Genomic DNA, 15,194 nt, shown 5'->3' with positions numbered 1-15,194 from the left:
GAGGTATTGTCGGAGCCTGAGGGGGATAAAAAAACCCTCACAAACAACTACAATTTCTTTGAACTGCACCCTGAAACTCATTGCCAACCTGAAACCATGCAGGCATGTGCAGGCATGTGCACAAAACATTTTGGGAAAACACCCCTTGTTTCCCTGCAGACAAAGAGATGCGCGCACACACACACACACACACTGTTACTGTTGGTAAAATGACAGAAGATGAAAGCAGCTATGGAGTATGATTTTCTGCTTAAGACTCAATTAAATGATCCCTGCCAACAGAACCTAATTTTCTCTAATACCAGCCCTGAGCTGCTTAGAGAAGACCATGATTTCCATAATGTGCTATGTATAGTGTGAAGGTATGCAAGTACAAGCATGCTTGCTTGAGTGTAGTTTTGCAAAATATTTTCAGTTCACAACCAGATAAATGTTTTGTTTGAACAGATATAAAAGAGGATCCTTTTCAGCTGGCTAGAATAGATATGCTGAGGCCCCTAGCAGCCTGGCTGGGTGACTGACTGCTGCCCTCAATGCTTCAAACATATTGTCTGGTTAGTTTGTGTTCCCATAAGCCTATAAGCAGGAAAATAATGGAAGAGAAATCATTTCACTGTCAAAAAAAATACAGCCTTAATCAATTGCAAAGCAGATGTCAATCAGCACAGGGTCTGTTTAGATCCTTCACATCTGGTGAGTAATTTTTAACAGCTATTTCTTTGTTTTTTCAGAATGCAAAAGCATTTGTACTCTCAGGTCTACAGTGCTGCCATGAGTATGATGTTACCTTCACTAAACTTTGACTACAGCTGCTGCTTTTATCATTGATGATATTCGGATAACGCTGTCAATTTGTTTATTCTCTGGGGCAGAAATTCAACAATTCAACCATGTTACAGTTCTGGGAAAAGACACAGAAATGAGAGTTCAGAAAAGGAGAAGTAGAGAGGACAATAAGAGAAGTGAAGGCCAAATGCATGGAAACCATACACAGCGTTTTGTTTCACTGGTCAACTCTGACATTACACCATGTCGGTGTGTGTGTTCCTGTATTCAAACGTAGCCACTGCAGCACATTTTGCCCCAGCTGTGAGAAGCAGTTACATAAGCTAAACTTGACCCTGATACTTCGTCTCCTCTGTCTCTTGCTCCCCCCTCTATTTCTCATCCATCCTCCATCCCATCCAGCCTGATGAGACTTATCCCAGCCCACATACTGGCCACCTACCCCCAAAAACAAAGGTGTTGGATATTTATTTTGGAGTTAGTCCTGCTTCCCTTTCATATCTGGCTTCAGTAAACAGTATAGGACTTTATAGATGGATAGTGCATACATAGTGGGTGAATGGAAAGCAATACAACCCACTCCTAAAAAACGACACACACTTACCAACACAGATTTTAGCATTTGGTTTGTAGAAACTGCGATGAATGCAGGTGTTTTACTACTGAGAGCTACATTGACTGTACATTGCTTTGGCCAAGCCATTTAGTTCATCTATATGACTTTATGTGTGAGTTCAGTGTAGAGGAGGTGAAACACACACAGGCCAAACAAACAAAACAATCCTGTCTGACACAACACAGGGGACATCAAACCACCGCCTCTCCTCTGGCAGTGTACAGTCTAAAATGTTTAGTCTCTTCGTTGTTCTTCTCCCCGTGCCCTGCAGCAAAGCATAGAGGAGGGAGAAGGGTAACAAGGAGAGTGTGTGTGTGTGTGTGTGTGTGTGGGGGGGGGGGGGGGTGAGGTGAGGTGAGGCTGGAGGGGAAAACACATACGGAAGGAGGGCGCTGAGGTTGGTGCAGACACAGAAGGGAAAGGAGGAAAAAAAACATATTGGGGTGCTGTGCTATGAATAGAAGTTTGAAATGGAAAAGTGAGAAAACAGGGGGAGGAAGAAATGAAAACTGAGAGGGAGAGATAGACAGAGAGACATTGGGGGGTCCTATTGTTGCTGAGCTTTAAGTGGATAAGTAGGCATGTGCTCTGGCTGCCTCTCTTCAGGCTTAATTGAGGGAGCCGAGACAAAAGGGGAAACATAATTATTCGCTCTCTTTCTCTCAGTCTCCCGTGCTCGCTCTCGTTCTCGCAGTATATTAAGAGAGAGTGTATTAACACAATGGCCCACACAACAGCAGCCAAAGCATCATTACCATGCAGACATGCCCACTCACAGACGAGCACACACACACAAACACACACACTGAGAGGACAAAGACCAATGTTGGTAAAAATAAAATTCCAAGCTGGTTAAATGTTTTACTAAAAACACAACTCTAAAAAAAAAAAAAAAAATCAAGCCCCTTCACTTCATTTTAAACTCCATATTTGATTTTTGTTTACTGAATTTATCACTAACAACATGTTTAAATAGCAGATCTGCTGTTTTCCGAGCACAGAGTGGAAAGCTGAGTATAATGGACACAAAATCACAGAGAGAGCGACAGAGACGGGGCTGAGCATCATACTGGGACTGGATGTGCCACTTAGCTGCAGAAACAGCTCAGCACTGGAGCTGTCAAACTCATATTGCCACATTGCCACGGCTTGCGTTAGAAAGACGCTCAACACCTATGGGCTCTCACGTCTATCTCCTAACACATGACACACACGCAGGTAGTTTTCTGGGGCATACAATAGACTACAATAGTACAAAGGCAGACATGCTTCCAGTCACACACACCTGCAGAATCCCAAGAGAAATGTGTGAGCAGGTTTTCCCACTCACACATACACACACACGCTCTCACACTCTTTGGAAAAATACCAAAGGCCTGTCAGAACAGCCACGGAGCAGGCACACCCTAGTTCCCCCCGCCAATCTTTTCATCTCTGCACCTGTCTCACAGCTCCGCCCAACATGACACACAGCTCAGCTCTCCAGAATCAAACCCACCCATGACGTGGATGCGCACTACTGTACAGCACTGTACTGTGAATGAAGCCAAACAAAACCTGTTTCATTGCTGTTTTAAGCCTGTCATAGTCTAGACCGCATGCCAGACAGCGACTTCAAATTATGAAATCGTCAAGCACCTTTATTACATGCCCTTCATTCCCAAAAGACAAGTTAACAATATAGTGCTAATGTAAAACCCGTGGTCTTGTCTCTTGACACTCTTGATCTCAAACATTTTGGGGACTTGTTTTATCATTATTACTTTAATAGTTTTCTCTGTTATTCCTGATGACCTAAAGAAAATAGTCCAACCCTAAAAGAGACATTAAAGGTAGTAAGAGTAGTGACCAGTCTAGACACCGCTGTAACCAGAGAAGCTCTCAGCTTGACTGATCTCTCTGACCTTCCTCTCACCCTCGAACCATGACCAGCCCCCCATCGAGCCTCAAAACACATGACGCAGTCGCTGGACTCACCCTTCCCTTAGGCCTTTTCCCATACCTTTCACATTCCTCAATTGGTGACCGTACCCCCTCCTTCAGGGCAGGGAATGAAGTCACTGAGGTTAACGGTCTCTCTGGGGGGTAAACAAGGGAATTTCTCAATGGGGCAAACTTCACTCTAAGCAAGTCAAAATCTGGGCATCTGGGAGAAGGTTTTATCAGTGCGTCTCCATGCTCTTTTGCATACACACCTGCACGCACCTACAGGAATACACACAAACACACCTGCAAACATGCATGCATGTATACCGGGGTGTCCTTGTTGTTGTTTACGCAAAGCAAACCTGCTTTGAAAGATAACAAACACACCGTGAATAACGCAGGACTAGGTGCAGGGAGGCTCAATGGTCCAAACAAATGAGGATCAGGGAGTTATTCGTAAGTGCACGTCTGTGTGTGCACGCCTAGGTGTGTGTGCACTGCTCACATTTGAGGAGGAACTATATCTATCCAATGTCGAGATAACAGTCGGATGTGCTCTGAAAACATCCTATTGTAGAGATGGGAGTGCACACTCCACTGCACTTCCACAGTCCCTCTGAGACGGGACTGTCTGAGACATCACTGGTAGAATTCCCTGGGAGAGGGAGATTAGCTTCTTATTCATCCTTTCGGGATCTGACAAGACACGCGCCACCCCCCCCCCCCCCCCCCCCCTCCTTCTCTCAGCTTAAACACACACATGCACATACACAAACAGCATGCCTGCAAGCATGAGTCCCGTCTGCTGCTTAAGTCAAACACTAATTTCTTTTAACTGGTGAGAGACAAATCATAATTCCTTCCTGAAGAGCGCTTTCATTTTGAGGCCGCAGAGGAGGGCAGAACATAAAAATGACAGTACAAAGTGGAGTGGGAGGAAATGAGATGATTGTTATTCATTACTATGGTCCCCCTCTATTTGTCATCTCCTAACAGAGAAGTGGAGAAAAAAAAAAGAGTCAAGATTTAGGATTTTATTGATAGATGGAGCAAAGCAAATTTGCTGCCAGAGAGTGAAGCTAAACTAAATAAAACGGGGGGAAAGAAATAATTATGTAGCGCAGCATATCATCTGCAAAATGACACATATGATAGATTTTAGATATTGGGTCAGTGTCTGTGTGGCATCTGAGGATCAAGTGGAAAAGATAAAGGGCAGTGGGATTCAGTGTCAGCCAATTCACTCCACTTTACTCCTCAAGTGTCACTAACTTCATTAAATACGCTCCTCCGTCTTTCTAGGAGCTTACACTGTACGCTCCTTAACTCAGATTTCAGCTGACTGTCTCTGCAGCACGGTGCAGCCAGGGATTACCATATTTTAAAGAAAATCCTTCCACCACAAGTCCTCCATTGAGTGAGAGGCCCGAGAGAGTCAATGAGTGTGTGTAGCTTTTGACGCTCCACTCTGTAGCTGCTGCTGCTGCTGCTGCTGAGTGCAAACTCAGCGATCAGTGAGTCCCTGTATGAATTCAAAGGCAGGAAACCCCATACATTTGAAACCTCCCATTATGATCTTTCAAGATGTATATTTTAATGTCGGCTTTTACACTGGATGATCAGAGTGCTCTCTTCTCCCGCTTGTTCTGAGATGAAGGAGGAGATCAAGGCATGTAAGCCTAAATTAAATCCATCTTGGACTTCTGTTGCAGGTTACTATGCCACTTGAAATACTCTTGTTTATAGAGTGTAGCCATACAGTGCAGCAGGTTGCATGACAAATGGAAAAATGTTGTTTACTTTTTATTAAATGCAAATAAATCATCTCCCTCTTTTTTGCCATTCCTCAATCAACGCTCGCTCATTCTTCCTGATGAAATAGTGATTGCGCAGACAATCGCCTCCCAGTCATCAAAACCAATCAACTGAATATTCATGTGGTGATTTGCTGCTCCAAATATGTGAGAGGCAGTAAAAGAAGTGTTGTTTAATTATCCAGGAGGAGTGGGACGAGACGTTGACTGTGCTCTAGATTCGGCTGGTAACCGTAGAAACCCTGCGGGCCAAGATGCAGCCTGGGGGAGGAGCGGCTGGGAATGCAGAATTAAGATAGAGAAAGACGTTGAAAAAGAAGAAGTGCAGTGCGGACGTGGCAGCGTATTTGTATTTCTTGAAATGACTCATGAGCAATGACATGCAACTAGGGACACGCGGAGGGAAAAAGAAACTCAAGCGTACTTGCATATGCATTTTTAGATCTGTATATTTTATTAAGCAGCAGATAGCAGCAAGTTAGTGTCATCACTAGCCAATATTAGTGGGGTTCTTTATTTAAAAAGCATCAATACTTTATAGATATTTTCTTGGTATTTTATCAGCGAAAAACTACAAACTGGAACAAGGAAGGCAAAAAACACAGCTAACTTACGAGTAATGTATGAATTAATTCAACACTCCGACTCTTTATCAAACTGTTGTGTTTCTTCTGTAGTCTGTTTTATCTCTGTTGCACTGCAGCACTCACTGGAATCCTGAGCTGTTTGTGTTACTGAATGTTTTTGCTGTGATTGTATTGTGTTGTGTGCAAGTTGTCCTCTTTTTTCTGTTTTATCTGAGTTGCACTCAGACAAATTCCTCTCAACTTGGTTGACATGGCAATAAAGTAATGAAGTGGGATTGGACACACTTGTGTAAAGAGCTGTTAAGCCTGAAATAATTGAGTAGTACTATGGCTCGTTGTGCCATCTTGAAAAGAGGATTCCTTCCCATTATTTCCCCCCTTTTTCTCTTAACTGAGCTATTGTGGGCAGTTTTTTTCTTGTCCACATTAAGGGTCTAATAATGTGTAGTGTTATAAAATTGATTGATGATTGATTTCATCTTTTAGTAGTGTATTGGTGAAAATCTGCTCCTGTGTTTCCATTCCATCCTGTAAAGAAATACCCAAAATAAAATATTTGGGGTAAAAATTGGCCAAGTTTAAACATACTTAATTTTGGCACCAAATATTGCCAGACACTGACATGTATCGACACAACACAGACAGGTGTGAATGGTGCCAAATTGGCGGGTAATACCTCCTATTCTGCTCAGTGCAGGCTGAAGGGACGGCAAAATAACAGGGTGGATGAGTGAGCAAGAGAGAGGGATAAGAGGGTTTTAGGCAAAGGTAGACTGATTGAGGTGGGAGGTTGAGACAGGGGGATGGGATGAAAGGGGCAAGAGGGTCTGAAAAAAAAATAATGGTGTTGAAAGGGGGATGAGAGGCTGTTAGAGCTGTGGGGAGCTGGTGGAATCGAGTGTTGGGCCACAGGTAGAAAGATGAATGATGTGTGCTGAGGTGGAAGGAGACATGAGAGGTAAAGAGGTGGAGTGGTGCTGATAGGTCCTGAGGGGCTGATAGAGATAGATGTTGTGTCAGTTCAAAGTAGGGCAGATGTGAACAGGTCCGATTTGTTGTCAGTAACGATATGACTGCAGTAAGACTATCCGGAAAGAGGTTATTGTCCGTGTTAGTGTGTTTACGGGTGACCAGATTGTCTGTAAGAAAGATCATTTTTTGAGGAGAAATGGTTGTTTGCGACTGTTTTGATAATGAAACTAAAATATGTATTATGCACTAATAAAAATAGTTGTCCTCACGTAAAACAAAATGATTGAGATTCATGCTATATTTTTGTATAACGAATATTTGCACACACATAACGTAATTACTACGATTATCCAGATAAATGTAATAGTTTAATTGAGTTGTTTACACATGATTTATAGTAACGTGTCTTCCACAAAAATCAATGTGCTGTTTAATAGTTGAGTTAACACGGATGTGGATGTGTGATAGGAAATATAAATATAATGGGAAAATGGAGGGACTGTTCAAACATACTCCTTTATGACCAAACAGACCATGCTGCAAATTTACCAAGAGTAAAGTGAATAATAATAACCCGGATGTGTTAATGGAGTTATATGTTAATTCTGATTCCAAACTCGGTGTGACAAAGATAGCTTGATTAAAGTTTAAATACTGCAACAATGCAATATGCAGGTATTAGCTTCCTCTGGTTTTAATCAAATTGTTAGAGTAATGCAGAGACGGTTAATAAAACACAAAGCAGCACTGTTATCACTTTATTAATTAAGACTTTTGCTGAGGCTCTGCAAAACCTTTGTAGTACTACCCTAATCACTACCAGGGAGCAAGAGAGAGATTTTTGGCATGAATGCACAAGGACAGGTAAGGGGGGGGGGGGGGAGTGGAAAGGGTGCCATGGGAGAGGAAAGAAGAGGAAGAGAGAGTAAATGAGAGATTAAGGGTGGAGGATGAGTAGAGGAGACACTGGGGCAAAACAAACCATGACAGTATAAACCTGACAGAGGTGAGCAAGCAGGTAGTGTAAAGTAAAGAGTTAGTGGCAGAGGAATGGGCAACAGAAAGGTGGACTGCAGAGAGAGGGGGGAAGGGGGACAGCGGGAGGCGGAAGGGGAAGTTATCTTAGTGCAACCCTGCACCTGAGTCAACAGCAGCACTTGCAAACAAAACACCTCCTTGAAGAAGAAACCGGAGACAATGTGCTGCAGTGAGGGATGGGGGTAAGAAATGTTCAGCAAGAAGGTGACAGACAAACAGCTCACTGTGTCTCTACCTCTCAGGCCAACAGAGGACAGGCCACCAAAACAATACAGTATGGGTCTGGGGTACACAAACCTTACCTATTATACAATACTGGGGGGTTATATAAGATAAGGTACAAATTTGCATTGCATACTGTACTTTTCACATGATCATATTTTTTGTCTGCTCTTTACCAAGAAAAAGCAACCCTCCCTCTAGCCACCTACTTCTTCATTTGTGCATATCACTCACACACACACACACACATCCTTGCACACAGTAAGGTGTGACAGATTCAGAGAATGGGCGTAGACCATTGCCCAGAAAGTTTCATCAATGTTATGCAAATTTGAACGACAACAAACTGCTTCAGTAATCTTTGCACACACTCAGTCGGTTGAACACACAGAGATCAAACTTGGGTCTAGACTAAAACAAAACTCAGAGGATGTTAGGGTTGAAACTAATTATTGATTGTTTGTTGATGAATTTATCAATCATTTCCCCAGAGCCCAACGTGATATCTTCCAATAGCATGTTTTGTCCAAAGCTTCAGAACTAGTAGAGACGCTGCCCCTACGCATATTGTATGTGTAATAGTAAACTCTAGTCACTATAAAAGGTTATAAAGGTTGGTAACGCATCATTAAATCACTGGCTACTTCCCCTCACGTTACTATCCTGCAGGATTTCAGCCAATGTTTAAAAGATGTCTTGGAGCAAAAAAAAACACTATCATTGAGACAAGGATGTCAACTACATGTCAGCAATGTGGCGTCTCTTCAGTAGATGGGGTTGGATCTAGGTCAATGGGTCCATTTCCTGGTAGTTGAGCTCTTGTGCCGACTCGAGCTGTGGGGTTATTGTTTGGGCTCTGAGTGGCTACGGTGAATAGAGCCTCTTCTCTCAGTGCATTAGTGACCTGTATAAGCTCCACACGACTCACTGACATCTGAGTGCAGGCCTGAGGGGAGAGGACAAAGGCAATCTGACCACACATATGCACACACATTCACGTGTCTAAAAGCTAACGCACCAAAGAACAATAACAAAAACACACAGTCTGATAGAGACCTGATACAGCACTAACCACAGGGATTTTATCCCCAAAAGAAACTAATTCCAAAGAACAAAACAATCCATGCAGCTCTGCCCGTAAGCCTCCATTCTCTTCTCCACACACACACACACACACACACACACACACACACACTTATATTCAGACATATTCACATACATATTTGCACATGCACACACTTACAAATGCACACACAGGCTTTTGAGACCGCCTTGTACGAGCCCACTGCATCACTTCCAGGTCAACAAGCAGGAACGTGAAGTGTGACTATGTGATGAGCACTGAGTCGCAGGTCAGCATTCTCTTTATGTAACTAATGTAATGTGGGGGTTGAAGGAAAGGAGGAGGAGAGGAGAGGAGAGGACAGACAATGGCAAAGTGGCCTGTTTCCTCTGCTTTAATTACACAGTCACGTGGATGTAAACTTGGACAGAAAAACACACTCAAGACACATAAACTCTCACACAAAGTAGGGGGTGTAAAGATTTCCAAGCACAGATAAAAAAAATAAAAAAAAGGAGATCCCAGGATGGCCAAATCTCCCCAGCGCAAACAAAGCATAAAGACAATCTTTGAAGACTCTCTTCCCACAGTAATTCATCCCTTAAATCCCTACTCAGCACTTCACACACAAATGTATTTCCACTCTCTCACTCTCAAGTCTTTTACACCAGCTTCAGGTATCATGTTCCTTCTCCTCGTCTTAAAGCATGCTTCCTTTTTCCACTAAACCACACTTCCACATTAACTCAGCTTCCAGCACCTTTTCAAATTGTAAGTCTTTGGAATGACACATACACATACAGCTTGTTTGCACAGCACACATCCTTTGTTTGTTAATCACTCAGTAAACAAAATATTACATATTGACCTTTCTCTGCTATTTTCTTCTGCTTTACTTCTGAATTGAGGTCAACATGAAGATCTAACCGTCTACATATCAAATAAGATGTAGTTGCATTCACATGCACACATACATACATGCATTTACACATCGTCATTTGGCAGCCTGAGCCGATGTGTGGGCTGGAACGCAACACTGATCAGAGATAATGGGCAGACATGACAGGGATGGCAATGCTGTCACACCAAGAGAGGAAGGAAGGAGGGATGATGGAGCAAAAGGCAGAAAGAGAGAGACAAAGACAAAAAGAGAGCAAGAAAGAAAGAAAGAGAGAAACAGGGAGGGAGTGAAGGAAGGAAGGAAGGAAGGAAGAAACTCCCAATTCATCAGCAGACACAGAACAGACAAAAGATAGGAAATGAAAGAGGGCACATGCCAGCTCATGTCAGCTCTGAGACACCCCTCCCCCGTCTGGACCCCTTCACAAATTACAAGCATCCCCTTCTGCTTCTCCTACTCCCTTTACGTCTTCTTCTTCTTCTTCTCATCAGGGGGTTGATGTACAACTCGTGTAGTCCTGCTCAACCAGACGAGTGACATTACAAATGGACACACATAAGCAAACACATCAGTGTGACATAATGTTCACACTGACTCATACAGCCTCTATTGTCTTGCGGAATTTCTCATATTCTCAAAACTCACTTACATACCTAGGCCTTTGTGTTCCCTGAGGAACGTGGGCCATCGAATATTTTCAAAAGCTCATGCCAAAAGGACCATGGACTACAGACACACAAACACACACATGAATGCGTATATATGTAAAATACCAGCCTCTTTGACTTGTGTGCCCTTAAAACAATCAATGTCTACTTGTGACCCATCATCACCTGTAGCATGCTTTATGACCAGGTCAGTACTCTAGAGACCTAAAGAGGTTAAATGACCATCAGAAAAAAAAAGTAATTATGTGAAGCATATATGCCTTTTTCCTGCTTTCCTGTTCTGTAAATCATCTCACAACGCCTCAGATTTATGTTGTCACAGCTTGGGAACCATTGCCTTGTTCCACACTGCAAAGGGATTCCCCCTAACTCTTGAATGCAACCATGACAGAACCGGCACCTTAATTAGACACACTCTGTGAAACCAGAGACAAGGAAAAAACATTTCAGTGTCTCTCCACCCTCAGCTGTCAGTTTTGTCTTGGTTTTCCCAAAACAGACTTCAACAATATCTGTCTGTCACTGGGCTGCAAGTGACAACAGCAGCGAATTGGGAGAGTGAGAGACAGACACACAGAGAACCCACAAGCACACAGTCAAACACAAACATTTAAACAGCTTGATTGCATGTGGGGAGATGGGCACTGGGGGCTGCATAAGCCCTATATTTGCTCAACAGCAGAAATAAGTGGACCACTGAGGAAGAGGGATGAAGCGGTTTCTGACAACGGTTAGAGAATGAGAGAGGCAGGCGGACAAAGATGAGAGAGAGAGAGAGAGAGAGAGAGAGAGAGGAGAGATCATCCCTTTCATGTTAATTGCATCATCCCTTTATCATGCCCGCCACATGCTCATCAAACTGCAACTTATGTACAGTATCTGTAATCATAAAGGACGTTCGTCTGCTCTGCCACAAGGTCACAAGAGTCTTATTCACTGTAGAGACGTGAGAGTATTTGCAGTAAGCTTGAGTTCCATGTTGTTGATTATTATCATTATTATTATTTCCATGGACGCATGGAGCGCTCAAATGAGCAGATCAAAGGATAAGTCTGAATTTAGTATTTGTATTTATAGTATAGATTATACTAAAAAGGCTGCAGAATATCCACTAGTGTGTTACCCTGTGTCTGTGTGTTGATTAAGGTTAAGGTAAAGGTTGAAGTTACAGTACTCGTGTAGTGGTTTCAGTCAGAGGCATGAATGTAAGTGAATGTCCTCCTACTAGACAACACAAGTGCTTGAGTGTGGGTGTTTTTACGCGAGGCTGGATGTGTGTAAAGGAGGATACGCCTACCTATATCTGCCCTATAGGTGAGCTGACTTAGCATGGGAGAAATGTATCAATCTGGGTCAGTATGTACACACACACACACACACACACACACACACACACACACACACACACACATATATACACACAATACAAACACACACACACCCACAGGGGCTCACTTAACGGAGCGCCACCCCCCCCACACTCACACACTACATTAGCTTACTGTACACAGACGGCGCACATGGTTGTGTAGATGCACACACACATATTTGTCCCGAACACACACATTCACATAAACCTGGACGAGCAGTGTGTAACAGTATACGAGATAATGTCCCCCCCCCCCATTTCACAGCCCCTGGCTTTCGCAAAGTCTTTGTCAATTTTGAAAAAAAAGTGCGCGCGCGTACACACATACACACACGCACCAGTTTTTATCTGCCACTATAAATCCCTTCACGGATCACTTCCCCAAAACGCCCTGACAATATTCAACTTCCTCATGGCAGCAACTGAAGCAGTGAGTTGTAGCAAGAAAGATAACATGAAGAAAAGATAACAAGAAAGAGCGAGAGCAAGAGAAATGACTCGTTTATAATCGTTATTCTTCTCAAAATCAAAACAAACACCAACAGTAAAGGTTAATAACACAATGAGCAGTGTTTTAAATCTTAGTGATAGGGTTGAGGAGGATCACTGGGTTGGTGGTTCGATCCCCAGCTCCTTCTGTCCTTCGGCAGGACAGTGAACCTCAAATTGCTCCCGACGGTCAAGCCAGCCCCTTGCATAGTAGTCCGCTGCCATCTGTGTGTAACTATGTGTGTGAATAGTCGAAAAAGAGGCAAATTGTAAAGCTTTGGATAACAGAGCGATATAAATGCAGCCATTTACCAAATGACAGGTATTTTGACTTCTTATAATGTTCAATCGACGACACAGTTACGAAATAAAATACTAAATACTAAAATAAATACTAAAGATGAGTGGTAAATATCTTGTCTTGTCGAGTCCTGATATAAAAAACTAAATAAGACACAATAATCTAGACACAATCATTTTTTAGACCCACAAAACTAAATTATTTATCCCGTTATCTATTATGTATTTTTACTATATTTCATTTGATCTGTACTGACTCTTCTTAATGGACCACGCTAAACACTCAAGGATGGTGGGGTTTTTTTCTCTAGGGAAGAAGCCTGAAAGTCAGGGAGGAGAAAGGACAGCCGAGACTCTGTGCCCTTTGACCCCTCATAATTCTTTAGCTGTCTGGATGCCTAAGGATGACCCTCTGCCCAGCTGAGACCTAATACCTCCACTATCACACACGCACACATTTGAGTGACAGATGGTAAATACAGTGTTCAGTAGGGGGTAAAAATGAACATTTGCAAACTCTCCTCCATTGTTTTTGTATCTCCTTTAACTTTCAACTCGTCCCTTACACTCTCTCTCTCTTTTATTCTGTCTTGTTGGCTACTGTCTCTCTCTGCCGAGTCTTTAGTACCACAGCCCCTTCAACTGCTGTAAGACTTTCAGTAGCTCTTACAGGAGGTTTCCCTCTTTGTCTAGTCCCTGTCTATTCTCCTCTTTAGCTGTTTCCTATCCTCTATTAATATTTCCACACACACACACAAAGTAGGCTAATGTCTTTATCAGATCCAAATCCGTTCTTCATTTTGCATTGTGTACCTTTGATGGCATAACCAGAAATGTTGGTCACTGACCTGCTCTTTTTTCAATTCTTAGAGGACTATGTGAGCACCGCTTGAGTTCTTGATATCTCACTTTATCTAAAGTAATTTCATCTCTCTTGTACTTCTTACATAAAAGCACCCAATCAAATGTACACACCGCTCCAGCATGCATTACTATGTTTGCCCTTTGAGCTATGCCGTTTGTTCAATGGCGGGGGAAATGTCAGGTGCTGCCAGTCCAGAGGGCTGTTAAGGTATTTTGTTATCGCCAAATTACCTCGTGTAGGAAACTAGGCAATGTCCCAGTGAGAACATTAATGATTGATAAACTCCTTCCATCAACACACACACACACACACACACACACTGGCCCATGCAGGATGGCTATTTGAACAAAATGAGTGTGTGTGTGTGAGAGAGAGAGAGAGAGAGAGAGAGAGAGAGAGAGAGAGAGAGAGAGAGAGAGAGAGAGAGAGAGAGAGAGCCATCAAGGGGAAAAGAGCCACCATCAAACAGTAGTATACTGTACAAGCAAAGAGGAGAAGTCCCACTCACACACAGGGACACATTGTGTAAGAAAGCCATCTTACAAATACCTTGGTCTACAGACATTAACAGACACACACAAACACATTTATGGACCATGTGCAACAAAAAGCTTTCACTCTTATAAGAAGTCAGATGCACAAATTTAGACTGCTAACTGTAACTTCACCTCCTTTTGTCTTTCTCACACAAGCATTAAAATTCATCCAAATTTCTAACAAATAGTCTAAACACACACAAAACATGTTAAACAGGCAATTCTATCTCTCCCTCTCTCTCTTTCTGTCACTCACAAAGCTCCCAAAACATCCTCAAAACAAGAAATGGATCTCTTTACCTTTACTTAAGCTCCCAGTGTTTCCTGTGTGTGTTAACAGTTAATTCCCTGTGGTGGTTAAAACACAGTCAGCATGAGTCCTCTCCGGGAGCAAACAGGGGAATCCTTGCATCAGTGAGACGTCTCCCGGACTCCAGCGCAGCAGCGTTCGACTCTATACACACACACACACACACACACACACATTACAGCACATACTCAACACATGCTGCCTCTTGCACGCCTAGACCAGACTGAAGGCTGAGGAGTGGGTGTGTGTGTGCCGCTGCCTGAGTCTGAGCCCGCCCTCTTTTCTCTGGTTCTCCCCTTCTCTCCCACATGCACTCACCCTGCCCTCCTCCTTCTTACCCTCTCTCTTTCTCTCGCTCCCTTTTCTCTCCAATTTCACCTCCCCCGGCTTGCCAATTGACTGCCAGCATGTGTGCTGGGTCTGTGCCTCTAAGCCTTTAGATGTCCCAGTCCTCTTTTTAATTGCTGGCTCCCTGGCCTCAAGTTCTACACGAAAACAAATAGACATGCAGATACAGTGGACAAGCACAGGCATGCAAAAACAGATAAGGATACATGGAACTGACACAAATACATTTGTACATATACAAATATACATATACAACACAGTAGGTAGGAAATGTCACCTTAAAATGAGTAACTTGTAAGATTTAATGCACCAGAACAGAGATGTGGTTTAAGTATAAAGGTGAGAAAGGTGCCCAGTGAGGTGCAGCGGAGTACAAGAAGAATT

Source organism: Enoplosus armatus, chromosome 13 (assembly GCF_043641665.1).
Source record: "Enoplosus armatus isolate fEnoArm2 chromosome 13, fEnoArm2.hap1, whole genome shotgun sequence".
NCBI lineage: Eukaryota > Metazoa > Chordata > Actinopteri > Centrarchiformes > Enoplosidae > Enoplosus > Enoplosus armatus.
The sequence above is the reverse complement of the archived record's forward strand: the minus strand, read 5'-3'. Positions refer to the sequence as shown.